The sequence below is a fragment of the Corvus brachyrhynchos genome, unplaced genomic scaffold, assembly GCF_000691975.1.
Source record: "Corvus brachyrhynchos isolate BGI_N302 unplaced genomic scaffold, ASM69197v1 scaffold191, whole genome shotgun sequence".
In the NCBI taxonomy this organism is placed as follows: Eukaryota; Metazoa; Chordata; class Aves; order Passeriformes; family Corvidae; genus Corvus; species Corvus brachyrhynchos.
In genome coordinates this window covers 2,186,992-2,205,473 of record NW_008236487.1, presented here as the reverse complement: position 1 = coordinate 2,205,473, position 18,482 = coordinate 2,186,992, and the positions used below count along the sequence as shown (strand labels likewise).

At 45.0% G+C, this 18,482-nt stretch overlaps 1 protein-coding gene across 10 annotated transcripts in view; it reads left to right on the top strand.

The window, feature by feature from the left end:
* Positions 1–10,998: 10,998 nt before the first annotated feature.
* Positions 10,999–18,482, top strand: part of MICAL3 (microtubule associated monooxygenase, calponin and LIM domain containing 3) — a 159,656-nt gene continuing 152,172 nt past the window's right edge. For 2 of the 10 annotated variants that reach the window (XM_017726254.1, XM_017726255.1), the window contains exon 1: positions 11,001–11,333. The gene's annotated coding sequence lies outside the window, so the exon portion shown is untranslated. Of the gene's footprint in view, positions 11,334–18,482 lie in introns of all 10 variants that reach the window. The other 8 variants (XM_017726260.1, XM_017726258.1, XM_017726253.1 and 5 more) reach the window with 7 other exon arrangements.

Sequence of the window (18,482 nt, the reverse complement as noted above, 5' to 3'; positions counted from 1 at the left end):
TCTCAGTCTGCTGCTCCTGGCTCTTGTCTGGCCAGGTCTTGTGGTGCTCACTAAAGTTGTGATGCGAGGTTGCTTTAGCAAAGCCAGCAGTGCTGCAGAATTGCGTGGTAGCAGTGCTGAGCATCGGGGGAAATCCCCTGGGAAGGGGCTGTTCGCTGCTGCAACCTCGGTGTCTTGTGTTTCATGGAGAGCATCCCCCGCGTGCCCCTCTTGCTGTGATGGGCAGAGCTCCCCTGCTTGCAGTTCGTGCTCGTGAACTCGATACAGTAATTAACAGGTAATTGCTCCTTTATAAAGCTGCATCTGAGCTTTTTTTAGGTAGTCAATGAATGTGCAGCACCTTTCTTTTGGGAGGATTTTGCCCCTCCTTTTGAAGATCTGTGTGATGTTTCAGGGTCTTACTGGTCTGAGAGGTGTGCTTACAGTATGTGTAAGATTAATGTCTCGAGCAGTGTATTGGCCCTCGTTTCCCTGATGACTTGCTGCTCCTTCTCATCTTTCTTGGCAATACCAGGTGCAGACAAAGGTAGGATTAGATGTCTAATTAGTTTATGTAGCCTTAGACATCCGTGGTTGCTTCTTGGCACTGGGAGAAGGGCAGCCCGAGAGGAATCCAGCCCTTGTCTCTCAGTGAGGTTTTTCAGCTTTGAGAGCAGCCTGAGCCCAGGCAGACTCAAAAGGCAGGCCAAAATTTTCTAGACACATTTTTGTTCCAGATGCCTGTTCAAGGAGGAAGTTGAAAACCCAGTCTGTATTACCAAATCTGAAATAATTTCTCATTTAATGTTAGATCCAAAAAGTTTATTTCCAAAAAATGACTCAGTGTAGACAGCCTGAAAGAACTTGCTTGAAACACTGCAGAAAAGCTACTAAGCTGTAATAAATATATTTTGGAACTAGACCGTAGATGGGACAAGTTGTATTTGTATTTTTAGCCTATCAAAGTGCACTTTAGGCTGTAACTCTCCTGTCTCCCACTGCCACCATCCTTCAGCAGCGTAGCCAGGGGAATTCAGGATGGCATTCACATGGTAATTTACTCTCACCGTGGATCAACACTGGCTCATCTGGAGAGCAGTAACACCGTGGCTGCTGCAAGTGCTTGGCAGCCTCTGTGCTGCCAACTCAGTGGCTGCTTTTAAACCACCACTGGGACAGGTTTGGACACAGGTGGCTTTCTGGCTTTGCCCTGAAATGTTGGCAAGATCTTTTCCAGCATTTCCAGTATGAATGACGTGGTGGTGGGGATGAGGGTGTTGAGGAGCAGAGAGAGCAGGGGACAAGCCTTAGGCCAAGGGCGAGTGAGCCCAGGACAGGCAGAGTCCTCCCTGTCTGGGACACAGGCACACCCAGAGGACCTGAGCAGGGTGAGCAGCACCACGTGCCACTAACAGGTTTCATCAGCGATTGCAGACAAGGGAGGTGATGAATTAGGTTCAGAGTCAACCCCCACAGTCCAGTCAGGGGCAGCAGGATGCAGGACTAGCACAGTTCCAGCATCCACCCCAGAGATGGAGACAGGGATGCAGCTTGCACAGCTGCGATGTAGCTCAGGGCAGGGCTGGGTGCCCAGGATGGATCTTAAATGGAGCCTCCCTTCCCGGGATCACTGGGCAGGATGAGCGCCCCCAGCGAGGCTGGCCAGGGTATTTAAGGTCTGTTAGTGCCACTGGTGGGGGAAGCCTGACAGTGACTCCTTAAGCTGCTCCAGGGGTTTCTAAGATGATTAAGAACTACATAATGTAGTCACTATATTAATTAATAGACTTGCACAAGTGTCTTGATTTAGCTAAAAAGTAAGTTTCCTGGTTAGGTACATTTCAAGCATTAAAATTATCCCAAGTAATCTTGGATGTAAGGTTTATTGACTAGAGATCTTTTTTCCTATAAATTTTTTCTCTCTGAACTTCTCTTTTCCTAAAACAGAGAGGATAATGTCATTGTCTTTCCTACCTGACAGAAGGCTTATTAGTTTTGTAATTTCATTTGTATTTATGGAGTGTCCTGATATATCCAAGTGAAAAGAAATGGATGAGTGAGTGGGGAAGAGTACACTGCAGCTGTGTACACCAGCAAAATAAAATCACTGGAGAGCAAAGCAATGGAAATGAGATTCATGTATGAACTCTGACCAGACCTTCAAGGATGGAAAATGAGATGGATTCTGCCAGGGATTTGGAACTTAATTTTTGCTCTCAGGGATAGACAGCAGCTGCCCTTACATTTCTCATGAAGTGTCTTTGTGAGTAAGAGAGCTGCATGCTGGTGTGTCAGCCTGGCACTCAGAGTACATCCAAGTCATGAGGGTGGAGGTCACTGGAAACACAGCAAGGTTAAATGAAATAAGGCCGAGAGGAGGTCATGGTGAATTTGAAAGGGAGAGTGGATGGACAGACGTGACTGATGATAACTCTGGTGATTGGAAACAAAACCTTAAATAACTCAGATTTGTATTCAAGAACACTTGACCATGTCAGGGCTCTACATCCGTCTTTCTGTGTCAAATTAAGCAGCAGTTCACAGCAGTTCACATTTCCAGTGCACTCCGAGCTGCTGGAACAATATGCCTATCCTGAGCTCCCCTTGCAAGGCTGTCTCATTCCAGAAGGTGTGCTCACAAGGAGGAATTCAATCCTAGAAAGATAGTCGGATAATTTTAGGAGATAGAATCACTGCGTACTAAATGCCCAAAGGAGCTGACTCTCTCAGTGGTCTTAGCAGGGAAGCATGCTCGGTAAATCATTACCAAAATTTAGGCTGAGAGCATTAAAACACTTTGTATAAGAAGCACGTCGTTTCTGCCTCGATCTTCCAAGCCACTGTGGTTTATTTTCCTAAGCTTGCTGTGATCAAAGCTGGTTCTCTGGTGTTGCTATTCATGAGGCAAATGAAGATTCAGACCAGTCAGAAATAGGACAATCATGGGACTAAATCTCCAGCGCTGCCCGAATCATAGGGTTAAAAGAGGACTGTGAAGTACTTAATAGGCTGCCTACACAGTGCTCAGCAAGTCAGAGGTTAACAAAGGACCTTATTATTTGAAAAGATAATTGAGGCTGAAAACAAGTCAACCATCCCACAACTAAGCCGGGGAGATCATCAGTTTTTGTGAACAATGGCTGATGATGTTCGGGATTCAGTGAGTTAAGTGGTTAATCCTATACAGAAAGCTGCATCCATAATGCACTTTAAATAGGGGAAATCCACCCAGTTTGACCCCTAGAGAATTGCTTCCTGCTGTTATGCTGATGGATATGTCTATAAATATCATGGAGGCCATCAGCAGATAAAATCTCGCAGAGCTGAAAAGCCTCTCCCTGTTAAATGATACATTGATCTCCATGAAGCAGCAGGAGCCTGGGGTAATGAGCCACTGAGAGCAATCCCCCTGCTCTCCCAGAAGTACTGTAGCCAAAGAGAAGGAAGACCCATACACTGTTTCCATCTTGGTTCGATGGGAAAAAAATCAAACCCCTTATACACCCTTTCTTCCTTCTGTCCAGTCTTCTCCACAAGGCTGCTCCTTACATTTTGTGTGGGTCACGCAGGCAGCAGCTCATCAGCCTTTTGCGGCAGTTTGTTCCAAATCTGTCCTTTGTTTACATCCCGCAGAGAAAGCCTTCAGTCAGGACAGTTTGGGCACAGAGCTGCCTGTGCAGGACACTCCAGCAGGTCTGTGTGCGTTCTCCAGCACAGGTACCAAAGGGTGGCAGACAAACTTCAGCAACCACTTCTGTTCATCCTCACCTTCTTCCCTCGCTTTTGGATTTTAGCAAAAGAGTGCTCACTGTCCTGGTTTGGCGTTTTTTTTAATTATTATTATTTTTTTAATTTATTTTTATTTATAGCTCAAAATCTTAAGGTTTTTAAGCCTATTGTGTTATAATGCAAGGCCTGACTTGTGATCTTCTCCTCCCAGAGGCGTTGGTGCTGCACACCATGGAATATGCACCCACACACAGTGGCATATGGATTTTACCCCTTCGTTTGAGCTCTCTGTACCGCCTGTATGATGTCTCCATGTCTGCATGTGCACGCAGGTCTCAGGGCAAGCTTGCTGCCTTTCTGGTGCTTGAGCTAGCTCTCCTGGGATTTAGAGATGCCAGCCACGAAGGAGTTAACACATGTTAAGTGGTTCTGATTTGTTTTCTGTATGTTTCTTTCTGCACTCTCCATTTATTTCCCTTCCTCCATTCTGTTCTCTCTTTTCTCCCCCAGTGCTGACTTACTGCAAATTCCATCATTTCTCAGCACTGGGGCCTGTGACTGGAAGTTGTGCTGGGCAAACCCCTGGACGTCACTGTGGGATTTACAGGGAGAACCTGCAACTTGTGCTGTTAGCAATCTATTTCCAGAGTTATTAAGGACCAAGACAATAAAGATTAGAAGAAAGCAGGGTTTCACTGTTCCCACAAACCCACAGCTGCACACAATGTGAGCATACAGAAGGAAAGGGGTTTATGAGCTTTCTTTCTGCTCAGAAAGTCCTATGCTTGTCTAGCACTGATCTAGGCAAGGAAGAAAAGAACATTACAGGGGCTTTATTTCTGGACTTGTCCTTTGCTGCTTCAGTGTCTTCGAGAATGAGAGTCTTTTCCTTCAGAGACTCTAGAAGGAGTTAAAATAAACTGGAACATGAGGGAAGGATCATGAGATTCACCAGCTCAGCCTGTCCCATTGGCACTCACGGTTGAGTTCAGTGACTCAAAGAAATGGGCTCTCATTACCTCTGAAGAGCCAATGCACTCAGAGAAAAGGATTCTGCTCCATTTTCAGCAGTATCAACAAAATTGTTTACCGAGTTCCAAAGGGTTATATTTTTGGCCTCCCTGTAGCCTGTTTTGGCCTGTTGAATGTTACTTATGAGTAAGAAGGAAAGAACTCGACTTGATGCTCAGTTATAAAGCAGAATTTGTATGGCTGACAGTTAAAGAAAAACAAAGCAAATGCAGTATTTTGTGTGTTTATCTCACAGGATCTGCAGAGACAATAACTACAGAGACAACCGGTTCCGATTGCAGGGACATGTCCTGGTTTTTAAAGCCATGTCTCAGGTCTCTCAAGGCAACTGCAACTTGAGACACCCAAATTCACCACTTGTACACACCTAACTGTAGATGGCCTGGCCAAAGCCATACAAGACTTGGAGGTGGGTGGGATTTCTGTCACAGACAAGCCTCTGCTTTGCCCTTGGAGGCCACATTGACCATGACTCTGCTGTAATCTGTGCTCAGTCCCTATGGCATCAGGAGAACCCTGCTTAGGCTTCCTAAAGGAAGGATGGGATTGTAGATATTTCCAGGGCTTGTCTGGAAAAACTGGTGTCCTATAGGGAGAAGCTGTACCCACCCTTGTTTTCTGCTGTCATGCTGAGCAAGGGGAGCCTCCATCCTCACCACTGTGCATACCTGGGCAGGGGAGAGGTGCTGTGAGGCTGGGGTCTGGGCCTGTTAGGTAAAAATGCTATTAAAGTGGATAATGGGGTGCAAGGTCTTTGCTTTTATGGGACTCAGGTCCCCTAAAAGTACGTGTGACAATGCCAGAAAAGCTGCATGTTCTTGAAACAGCTACAGGAGGATGGTGGTGCTGACTCCATAACTTGGGCTGGAAAGAGCAGCCATGGTAGGTAGCACTGACCACTGCCTATGAAAGGGAATATGCAAAGGAAAGGGAAGAGCCCAGAAGACAACAACAGTGACATAAATAGTAGCCTAATTAACAATTCGTGCCAAGGATTTATACAGGGCTTTACTTATTTGAAGCACCATGCAAAACATTAGCTGATAGACCTTAATTAATCATTCAGGTAATTAAATGGAAGTGGAATGCAGATGGTTAGAGGAAGTTGGAGTATGAAGGCTTCCTGAAATCATTAAGTGCTTTTGCTCTCTTTGATGGAGGAAGAATTTCTTCCTTTAGGGTTTAAAGGTGCTCACAGTGTGGGTGTTATTACAGTTTTAATAACCACCTGTGTAATTCCCTGGGATGGGAGATTACATGCAGTACAGCCAAGAGTTTTTTGTTTGTTTGAGTAACTTTGGCAGTTTTATGGGCCTAAAAAAAAAGAGAAGTATTCCCAGTTCTGTGTTTCAGGGCACAGAATGATGGCCAGCTTCAGGAATGAATGTTGATCCTTTGACTTCTCAGCAGCAGGATGGGCTGGGAGATGGAGTACCATTACACAATGACCTATTGTTTTAACTTAAGAAGTGAAAGATGAAGATGTGCTGTCATTTGATGTAGAGGAATCACTGAAATGAGTGTGGCAAAACCCACTGAGAGCTAATTTTTTAATGGATTAATTCATTCCCCTACAGTAACAAGATAGGATTCTTTGGCAGAGAATCAGTCAGCTTGATTGCTGGCTGTGGCATATTTAGGTTTGTGTTATCACCCACTGCCCACACTTGTGTAGCATAAACTCCTGAGGGAACTTGTGAAGAGATGGGTTTGCAGTCGTCTGGCCTGAATCACTGCTTTGCTGATGAACCCCTCAAGCTGCTGGAAAAGACCTGTTTTATGCCAGGCCAGTATAACCACAAACCAGGCATGTAGGTCTGATTTCCTGAATTAAAAGACTGATTTACTACGCTGTGTCAGTGGGGTTTTCAATTTACCTGCAACCTGAGAAGTCAGTATCTTAGGGCAGGTACAATGCAAGCAGTTGGTGGTGCAGATAAAGCCAACAACCTCCAAGAAAGGCATGATTCTATGAGTGTTAATTGCTCTGATACCTTTGGTACCCTCCTCCCAATCTGTGTTTCCTTCTGACCTGGGATACTGTCACTGTCAGCAGTGAAAGCTATCACAGTTCTCCTTTTTTCTCTCCCTTTCCCCCTGTCTGGTTCCCCTGGGGACAGAAGATCCTGGCAGCTAGATCTACCCCGGGCTTTTGCCTTTTGTTTTCCTGTACTTTTCTCTTGGCACAATTCAGAAGTTTGCAGTGTTATGCTTCCACAATCACATGCTAAAATATTTGCACAGCTGTCTGATGACAGAAAAGGGGCGAAAGAGAAAATCCACTCTTCCATTATTTGAAAAGTTAAAACAAAACAAAACAAACCCACAAACAAAGTTGAACATGAGTTCATCATGTAAAATCTTCAGTTTTCCCCGCTCTTGTATAACAGAATCCTCAATCACTTTGCCTGGCTTCCCCCATGTGCTTCACCTTCTTCTTGTACACATAAACCCACATTTTCATGCTCCTCTTCAAATGCCTCTGGGTTCAAATGCCCGTGGGACTCCGTTGCCCACCTGTGTGCACTCACTTCAGCCTGTTCCTGGTGTACAGAAATAGGACCAACTCCCACAAGCTATAATCAGGCTTTCTTCAGGCAAATCTCTGACTGAAGTCAGTGGAAGTTTTGGCACAAGGACCGCAAAACTAATTACATTCCTCCCCCAAGTGTGTTTATATATCTATATATATATATCAGATAGTGATGAGAGATCAGAAAATGCTGCCTAGAAAGAAAGTCCATTAATAAATGAGAAGTAGATGTGGGGAAGAACAGTTGATTGGATTATTTATAATGCAGTTATAAAATTGCTGAGTTGCTGAGCTTTCCAGAAACCCATCAGTAACATGCATGACCACAGGAGCAGTTAATAGGAGTATAAACAAGCAGGAGCATGGATCTCCATGAAAATCAGGTGTGAAAATATTGTGAAAAAAAGTCTACCATATCCAGATCATTTAGCACAGAATATATTCTAATGTGGTGATAACTTTCCAATAGCCTTGAAAACTGGTTGTGAGTTAATTTCACCAGAAGTGCACCAGAGAATCTCAAGCAAAAACTGATCAAACGTGGGCCCATATTTTAAAAATAGAAAAACAGCACAGACACTTCCTAACAAGCCTAACTATAGATCAGAGTGAGAAAAAAATTTAAATGTGTGTTAAAAAAACCCCTGGATAGTGATACTAAGAGCAAAATGAACCTTGATGTTTGAAAGAACCAATCTTTTCACATACTGTTTCTGTCAGAATTATCTAATTAATGACTGATGATGCTAGAGCAAATATACTGCATTGGTGCAATGAGTGGAAGACTCAACTTTTCAAATCCTCAGCAGCTAGAAGAAGGGAAAGTGAACAGGCCAACAAGCACTTTTTCAGCTTTGACTTCTATAATTCACGTGCAGGGACTGCACTCCCACTACTAACAGCTCCCTTCCTACGCACATAAACACACACTCCCTGCCTTTATCCTGCTCTGAGACCACACACAGCTCTGTCCAGTTTCTGCCCTTCCCATCAGCCAGCCTCTTCCCTCGGAAGCATGAATGCATCCTCTGAACCGAGGCCTCAGTTAAAGGTGTGTTTCCACCCTGGCCCACCGAGCTCGGGTTAGTTTTTTTCAGATTTTTTTAAGTCCTTCTTGCTGTCCTCAGTCCTGAGCTCCAGACAAAGCCTCCCTTTCTGTGAGGGAACTTCAGAACCAGGAATGTGGTCTGGACATTTATGGACAAAGGAACATTCAACGTTTCTGCTCCCGTTGCCTCCTAATCATCAGGAAGAATGACTGTGCTGTGTCTTTAGCACTCCGGCTCAGTTTCTGAAGCCTGAGTTCTCCTGTGGATGTACATTTAGGGATAGCCCTCTTTTTGTTTGTGGCTGGGCCTGAAGTGTCCAGTCCCAGGGATGCAGTCTCTCTGTACTGGTCTGGATCCAGCAGACAGGATGTCATTTCCAGCCCGTTAGCCTCTGAGACGTTCTGTTTGTGCAATTAGCCTTATGAGGCGACTGATGAGAAATGGGTGCCGTCAATTAGCTGCTGTCATTTTTATACCCGCTTCTGTAAGTAATGGTACAGCAGCCCTCGTGATCCCATTAAACAGCTCTGACTGCAGGAGGAGAAAGCTGCAAATGGAAAAGACTTTTCAGTGCTGCAGGCCAAGCCCAGCCACCTCCTCTCCCCTACATTCCTCTGCTGCTTTCATACTCCCTGAGAGCCCAGCATTAATCCTTCTCGGGATTGTCTTCTTCAGGGGACAGCTTCATTTTCAATGGCTTCATGCTTCACACCCCGAGGCACCAAGTCTTTTCCACTAAGCCAAGTGTAAAAATAGCTGAGGGAAGGGGCGGGGGAGGGAGTGTCAGCAAAACAGATTTATTAAATTATATGTACCAACCAACATTTTCCTATGTAAGACTAAGTGTGCAGCTCAGTTTCAGCTCTTACTGCATTCTCATTTAAGGTCACTGAAGAAACACACATAAAATGCCTGTGATAACTCGAACTTCTGTAAGATGCCTTCATATGTTTAGTAACCTCACATCTGTGTGGAACTGGATGCTCCTTAGTCTGAGTGTAGCTAATTTTGAACAAGCCACTGCACTAAGGCACCACGCAGGGAGGGTGTCTGTGTGTGTGGATGTGTGGGGGTGTGATGCTGTTAAATCCAGCATCTGTAATCAGAAGGCTCCAGGCTCTCTTAGGCTGGGCCTAGATGGACTTTCCTACTTCGCAGAGAGATTCTGCACTGCCAAGCCTAGTGGCGTTGTCATGGCCATCACTGTGTTTGGTGATGCTCTCCAAGTCCCACATTGAAGATTCCTGTAAACATAGGAGAAATGGAAGGTTTTTTCTAAATCAAATTAAATTCTAATCCTCATAGTATGTTGGAGAAAAGCTGGAAAACTCAGTCTGAAGGCAGAGGCAAAGATAAGAAAAGAGATTAGAATTTTTACTGCTTTTAACACTTGAGATTTTTTTTAGCCTGCTCACAGCTTTTATTATCTAGTTCAATTCTTTTTAGCCCTTCTGGCTGATACTGCTGTTCTTACCTAGTCCCATCTCTGATGCTGCAGATTATAGTGGAGCAAAAAGGCACTTAACCCCTTGGCATGATGGGATCTTTAATGTCTGGATTTTGGCACCTGGAGGCCTGTCCCTACCTAGCAAGTTGGGATGAGCCACTGTCACAGATTGCCCAAACAACCTGGGTTGAAAGTGAGGACAGGAAAGTTAGTTAAGAAAGCAAATGTGTGGGTTTTACTTCTCTGTGTTTGTTTTTGTCCACACCACCTACATGCACACAGAGCTGTGTTTGTTACTGGCATCCTGAGAGAGGAAATCCATTACCTTAAAAGAAGCACTTGGCTTTAAGAGAGAATAATAAGGAAAGCAACAAAGAACCATTAGCAACATTTTATAAAGAAGATGAGATAAATAGTCTGTCTCATAAACAAGTGGTATTATTTAACTATCCAAGGAGTTGCTTTCCCAAACAAGGCTGAATTGTTCATTGTCCAGCAAAATAACGCCTGCTTCTGCAGTCTTGGCTGCTTTTCTGACTGCAGCTCAGAGTCTGTAGGTCTCCACTGTGGTGGACTGTCCTGCCTAACATTGCTGCTAATGTTTATGTCAATGTTATAATAAAAATAAGTAGAAAGCAGCGATATTAAGGCTCAGAACTGGCAGCGCCAAAACTTTTCAGTTGAGGGGACAGGAACAAAGGAATTCAGCGGGCCCTGAGCTTCCCCGTAGCTGTAACAGGGCCTCTCAGACACACTTGTGCTCGGTCGTGTTGGCAGAGAAACGCTTGGCAGAGAAATCCCCTCTTGCTGCCTCAACTGCTCATTCACCTGCTCACAAAGACAAGATCATATCGCGCTGTCCCAGCACTTCTTCAAACACTGGTGAGCGTGTGCTCATGGTCAGATATTTACCAAAACAACGTTTCTTTATTCCTCTTTTCACAAGTCATTGTATTTCCCAGGGGAAGCCAGCGTCTCTCTGGGGGTGATGCCAGCTTTCCTATACCACAGAAACGAGATTTAAGATGCTGTAGAGCTCTGTGAGTGGAGTAACCAAGGCGGGAGGGGGGTGTATGGGGGGTGTGAGGGAAATACCTTCTGTATAAAACAGCCTTTTTAAAGAAATGTGTGGATTACCCAGGTCAGAGGAATCCTCGAAGGAGGAGGCAATGCATCCGTTCTGTGCTCCCATTGCCGCTCCCTTAGCAAGCCACAGGGGACCACTGCTCCGTTACTGTGGCAACAGTGACGACTTGGCAGCCAGACCCATCATCACACAGCCTCCTCGAGACTCGGCGAGATGCTTTGGCAAAGACTCACACAAGGAGATTTGCATCCGAGATCCCATTTCTTTTAAATGTTGGCTTTACCTCGCGAGCGTAGAGAAGGAGAATACTGCTGGTAGGAGCCCTCCAAAGAGAAACCCGTGTGGAGGCAGGGCACGAGGAGTGGCCAGGGGGCTCTAATTTAGGTGCCTGCCCCTGCAGAGGCGGGCGAGCTGTGAGCACCTGTCGGGGAGGAGTTGACTCATGTGAGAAGAAGGTCATTCCCGCAGCCTCGCTCTGTGAGTACTGACCCAGCCAGCCTCTCCTACCTTCTGCTGCAAATGTTATTTATTGTTTGTCATTGACTAGTAAATTCTGGGGTTTCTTGTGTCTAAGGGGAGGAATTTTCCTTTGTGCTAGCTCTAGGCTTCATGCAAAATCCATGGATGCACTATGACTGCCTTTTTGTCCTAGGCATGAATTCCTGCAGGAGCTGCAGCCTTGCCTTTAGCAGCAGGTTTCTTGCAGGAAGCTCGATGAGATCTGCAGGGCAGGATCTGCAGTTTGCAGTGAGCACTGCACAATCTGTACCTTAATACCAGGTTTTATGCTCTAGCCAGCTGATATGTTCCTATATCAGCTTTTCCATTTAATTCACGAGTCTTTGTTGTACAAGCTGACTTATTTGTTTTTGTTGAGATTAAGAATTTAAGCAGTAAGTAAATCAAGTGCTTGAACAGGTGCAGAAAGAGTATTTGCCCTGCGTAGGATAGAGTTACAAGCAATTTCATTCTGATGAGACAAACAGATGCTCCAGATAAACTGCTGATAAAAGGACTTATTATACTGGCAAAGATCCACCACGTTCCCCCGTAGCACATGGGTGTCACAGTCAAGCATACAGACAGTAGCCATGGGAGAGATCAATCTAGCACGGCTAACAATAGGCATCTATAAATGTAGTCATGTTACTGAGCAGTGTGATCATCGGGTTTAAATCATGTCCTGAAAAATATTAGTGAAACTTAAGACATCTGTGAAAAGAACACATTGCTTTGTAAAGAAATGCAATGCAAAAACATAAAAAATTATAGGGAATTATAAAGGAAAAGAAATCAAAGGTTGTACACCACAGATCTGAAATCCTGATCAACCTGCAGCCTGCTCACATGAAAGCCAAGGAGATTTTTTTTTTTCTCCAGATGCATTTGGTGCTTGTTCTGTTCCTTAGTCAGACGGCAGCACTGGGGCATCTCTAGCTGTAATCTCATTAAGACTATTAGGCTGTGATTGTGCTTGGGGTCTGTCGCTGGCATGCATTTAGGCAGACAAATGGTCCTCGGGGCTCTCACAGCTGAGAGATGGGGGGACGTTGTTTCTCACGAGGTTTGAAAATCCTCCATCCTCGACTTTGGAAAGGCACTGTTTGCAAGGCAGCTGGGAAGGCAAACAGGGACAGGTCCACTCAGCCCAGGCACACAAGGGCAGCTTGTGAGCAGAGCTTCTGTTCGTGTGATGGGAGTCACGTGTGTGAGGGCCCTGCACAGCAGCAGCACAGCACACTCCCCTCAGCGTGTAAATAGCATAAAGCTGTGCCTGTGCGAGTGTTGGCATGACAGGCTGGGCTACTACAGAGGGAAAACAGAAGTCAGAAATTAATTATGTGTTCCTTTTTCCATCCCCAGAACCAGTCCTGTGTTCTGCTTTGTCCTGCCTGTTACAACTAACACAAGCATAGTAGCTTTTGTTTATTGGCCTCTTTGACCTAAATGAAAAATATTTTGATGATATTTCTGGAGTCAGATACAACTCTTTTCATTCAATTTTAGCCCATTACTCTCCATCACCATTCCAGAGGATGGCATAAATACCTCTTGTTCCTCTTCCTCATCCCTGCATCACTCAAATGTCAGTCGATAGTTCTGTTCCTGGGCAGCAGGGTAGTTCAAGTACTTCTGGACGCCAGCAGATTTGCAGCCCCCTGTGTGACCCCTGCACATGTGGATCTCCTGCACACAAACCCACAGCGGCTGATGTCATTCGCGCATGAGCCTTGGGAAGCAGGCTGCTGAATGAGTGCCAGTGTACCACACAGTTCATAAATATGGAAAAGTAATGGGCCCTATCCCAACAAGCTCGGATTCAGAAACGTTTAGCAGATGTTCTGGCTGTGGGGGAGGAAAACAGGAGATGAATAACTACAATACTGCAATAGCAAATACTTTGTTGATGAAACTGCACAAAAATTAGAATGGCAAACACACCCTTACCAGGACTTTGACCTATCCATAAAACAATATCAACATGTTTTATTAATAGTAGTTCGACGTTCTCAAGATCAATAAAGTGACCTCATTGATTTACTTTTCCCTTTTTATTAATACTTCTCTAAACAGGGATGAATTTGGATTGCACATAGGTAGAGTCTTTTTTATAGCTTGTCAAAGAACAGTCCCAGTAACTCTAGTAAAGCAATAAGCTTCTCAACCAGGACAACACAGCCTTTTGCTAAAGAGAACCTAGCCATTGTTAAAAGTTTGAAGGAAACTTCCAAATCTGTTTGAGATTTGGGGCTGTCAGTTATTTCTAGGCAACACCACAAGGGAGATGCTCTGTCCACTTCATTAAAGGAGTAAAAAGCTGTTGCTTTAACAACAAGCATAGAAAACATAGCTCAGGCTCTCCCTTAATCCAAACTCCAAATAGTAAATGTGCCTTTCAGACCTGAATGTGTGCTACGTGGAGTAAACCAGTCTCAGCTTTACAGGCAGCTCTTGTCAGGAACTTGTATAGCCCAAATTAGATGAAGAACCAAAGAAGTCCCTCAATGATGACCTTGCAGGAGTTGCCATTACATTTCACCAAGGTACATCTGAATCCCTTCCCTCTGGTCCTTCTCGGGGACTGTCTGAGTACAGGAAATGCTGTGCTTGTGATTTTTTGGTTAATGTATTAATTGTAGGCCAGCAGTCTAGTACTTCATCTGAGTATGGTGTTCTTGCATATCTAAATTTTCTTCCTTGACAAGCCCTTGTCTGACTGCTTTGGATGACCTCACACCTCTTTACACACTTGAAGTGTTGTTCCTAAAGCATGAAGTGAAACTCAGCCGGGCTACTCTTCCCAGCCCTTAGCATAATGTACCATTTTGGGCGAGAGTTTTCTGCACTTGTGTAGCCTTTGGTTTGGGTTAATTCTGCTTAAAATGTTACAGTATAGTGAAGTGAAAGTTGTCTGCTTCTCTTTAGCTTCTCGTATGCCCACGGTCCTGAGTCATAGCAGCAAACCCAGCTGCAACTTTATATTTTACTGCTTGGCAAAATCTGTGAGCAGTGAAATTGTCTGCAGTGTGTATGCACAGACCCAGAGCCTCTCTTATTCTTAAAATAGTTCCAAATGCTAAAGTCTATACTGAACACTCAGCAGATTTGCATGTAGCCCCAGAGAAATCTTCCTTATTAGTTCCTATCAGAACACTTATCTTTTCAGTGTGAAGGGTTAGAAACGTTGATCTACGTGATCAAAACTCACTGGCCTGAGAAGCTGGCTTTTCATTTTCCTTTTCGACTGCAGAAGTTTTTACCTACAGTTTCTACTTAGTGAGCCAAGAGAAAGTTTTTTTTCAAGTGAATTAGACTTGTATTTGTTTTCTTGCAAACAAACACCACCAGCAATTCATTTGAAACTCAGCTCCCACCTCAGCACACAACATCGGTCCGGGTTAGGGTGTGCATGTGTGTTCAGAGGTGGTGGAAGGGGTTGAATACATCATTTCATAAATATTACAGCTATTCAAATGCCTATGCAGTGAATAATCACTTGCATCAGGAGAATGCTTAGTGACTTCTGCCTTGCATTTGAACCACAGATTGAATGCTTGTGTTCTTGCTTAGGAAGTCAGTGATCCAGAATTGGACAAGTCTTCCTGCTAACAGTTGCAGAAGAGAGCAAATTTTAAGACCTCTGTAGACTAGACTAGTCCTTCAGTTTCTTCTGAAAACAGTTCTTCTTTTGGAAGTGCTTAGCAGCTCATTCGTACACAGATTACTTTTACATTAAAAAAAAAAGGGTTTAGCTGTCCAAGTAAGTGTGAGCATGAGAAAACAAGGCTATAACTCATCAAGATCCCAATTCAGTTGCTTACAGCAGATGGCAATTCAAATGCAGTGACTTCTAAGAGAAACACTTGTAGACAGGAGAAAAGAGTTCCTGTTAATGGAGAGCATTTCAGGGGCTTCAGTGGCAGTTTGGTTTCATGTTGTGGCCTTGACTTTTACAAATACTGCCACGTATGTGGGAAGCAAAAAACAAACAAAAAAATCCTCTGTCACTGTAAATGTCACACTAAAATGTATAAACAGGAGGGATGATTGCAGGGCACACCAAGTGCTCCTTCCATTCTGCATCATACTGATAAGGCTGCAGCTGGGAACACGCTGTATGCTGTTCCTGCACAGAGAAATTCAGGAAAGACATGGATTAAAGTGAGAGCCTCCAGAGGGGAACACCATGGATCAGCAGAGCCTCACTCAATCTGAACTAGGAGGACAGGTGAGAAAAAATGGAGTTTTAATTCTGGGGAATGTAGTAAGTGACATGAGAAATCTTCATGCATCTAAAAGGCTGTGGCAGGAGCAAGAGGAACAAATGTTTTCTTTGTCTCTATTGGGGAGGATGAGAAGTACATGTAAATTATGGTAAAACAGATGCAGGCTGATCGTTAGGGGAAACTTTCTAAAGGCAAAAAGAGTGAATCATGAGAAGAGAACATCTTTCCTGGATAAGACTGTGGTGCCTACACTGGGGAGGTCTTTAAGAGGTAAAACAGATGGGACAGAGATGCTTTCACAGGGATGGAGTTAGATGACCTCTCAGTGTCCCTTCCAGCGCTGTAATTTGGTGATCACCTCCTCGTTTGAAAATCCACTTGCTGTGTTTTTACTTCCTATTTCCAGATGTAGGGACTGACTGCTCTGGGACAGTATGCTTCCAATGGAATTTGCTGCTCTTGGTTTAAAGTGATTACAAATTCCCACAGGAGCAAGCACCTGGCAAGTCCTGAACTTTGGAAGGTTGTCAAAATAGAATTTAAGATTCCTTGGCTATTTTTACAGTGAAAATAGCTTTGATTTTATAGAGACACCAAAATTTTCTCGAATTTTCTTCTGTAACTTGCCTTCCTTGTTACACTCCTTGTTTGACTGGGAGCAGCACCTGGCCCTTACAAGCATTCAATAATTCCTCTTAGAAACAGAATACATGAAAAAGTCAGGCCTTATTTTTCTATATAGACTTTTGAAAATAGGACACTGTGCCATACTCTGACATTATTTTGAGTGGTAGCAGCTCACCTCCTTTAAAAAGCTCAGTCTGGAACCACAATACTTTTCCCTGGGTTGGTTTGGAACTGCTTCCTCAACAGCTGCTCTGCTTACCAGCGGTCACTTCTGGAGTGCCAACACCCAGTTTTACAGTGCCTGCAGGCACGAATTCACAGGGAATCAATCACTGCCTGGCTGGGGCGAGGTGACTGTTCCCTAGTCCAGTGCAAACCAGCAGTTCTGTAAAATCCTCAGGGGAGATAGAGTGCTGGGCTTGCCTTGCACATCACCAGCCTGGAAAATCAGGCTTCTACTAAGCTGCGATGCAGGATTTCAGCTGTCTTAGCTTGTTTTTATATTGCAAAATAGCCCATTTTGTACTGATGTTGCAGTTTTTGTGAGTGTGCTTTATTAGCCCAAAGTTCTGTACAGTACTGCCTGCCACCCTCCTCCCACTCTGCAGACCACGTGCACGCGGTGACAAGGGACATGCAGAGGCAGTACAGTCCTTTGTTTCTGCTTCAGTTCTACTTGTTTAAACCCTTCCTCTTACAGCGCATTGTGAAAACTTCTCTGGGAACCCGGCAGCATAATGATGCAAATAACCCTGTCATATGACTAAGCCTCTCTGGTGCTGGATTCCAAAATATCGAGCCAAGACATACAAGTCTTGCTGTGGATGCCATAGGCAGCCTCATGCTAGAGTGCAGATGGTTCTTCAGTTCCCTAATGGGAATTGTTTGGGTCCTTATTAGCTCTTTACAAAGATTACTGTTCAGCTTGCCAGCTCTCCTCCTGACTGTTCAGAGTGCTCAGCCAGTAACCAGTGCAAACACTGTGCAAGCTGGGCCCTGGGAGAGCACTTTGAAACATCTCCTGTATCACTGTATGTAAACCCACTCCTCTGTCTGCTTTCAGTTTTCAATAACCAACACACCCCCAACCTGCATCTTGGCAGAGGAGGGCACCTGCAGATACAGGTTTTGAACAGACAATGGAAGCTGCTGCCTTCCCCTGCAAAGAGCTGCTCTGTCGGTGACCTTTAGTGACTTCCAAGGGGGAATATCCCCTGTCCGGAGCCCTTGCCACCCTTTGGTGCTTGTATGGGCATGACTTTGCATCTGCTCAGGTAAGGACAGGTGTCCTTGCCAGATTTTCCAACATGTAAGCTGAATCAGCAGGCTGAGGTTCTGCGGTGATTGCAACCAGTAGCTCTAATTTCTCTGCTCATGGAAACTCCATCAGTAAACAGGGTGGGTTGAGCCAAGTTTAGATCAGCTAAAGGCTTTCCTCCATCTGTTCTCAGTCATGGATATAGATAGTGAATTGGGAATTGTGCACTTCTGGCTGATATTTGTCATACTGTAGTAAGAATTTGCTCAGCTATATCATTAACTCATTTTATACATCTCTTATGAATGATATCTGCTTGGTGTTTTATTGTGTGTTATTACAATACCCGACTGCTTTTCATGCCAAAATCTCTAATATGCTATGGAGATCAAAACTTCTCTTAAGGGAGGGTTGGAAGGCTGTGTGGCTTTAGTAGGACATTTCTGGGCTCCTCTCAGTGCTTCCTTGAAGACCAGGGCTGGCTCATTTCCCTGCCCAGCCAGTACCAGCACTGTCACCTCGGTGCAACCTGAGGGATTAGTCAATATTTTGGGGCTCCCAAGCTGAGTTGATTAGCAGGAGACAAGGATGATGGCAGCAGCATCCACCTGCTGCAACGCTGCTCATCTTCCCGAGCGCAGGGGCAAGGAGCCTTTTCTTTTCCCGAGCGCATCAGGATCCAAACGGGACGAGCTGCTATGACCACCGGTGCGAGCTTCTCCCCAGCCGCCCCCGACCCGCAAATATATTCGGGCTTTTCTCATTACAACTTTACAAGCGTCTCTGCGGCCGCTTTTAGATCTGATTTGTTTGCCGCCTTCCTCCCGCCGCTTCCTGCGGTGCCATCGCTCCATCAGCGCGTCGCGGGGCGCGCTCCCGTGGCGCGGGGCACGCTCCCGAGGCACGCACACCTCCCCGCCCGGGGGCGCTTTAAACGGTCGCTGCCTCGCCCCGCCCCTTTTTTGATCTCCGCCAATCCCCGCCCGGCCTGTTGCAATTCGAGCAGTGGGAGCG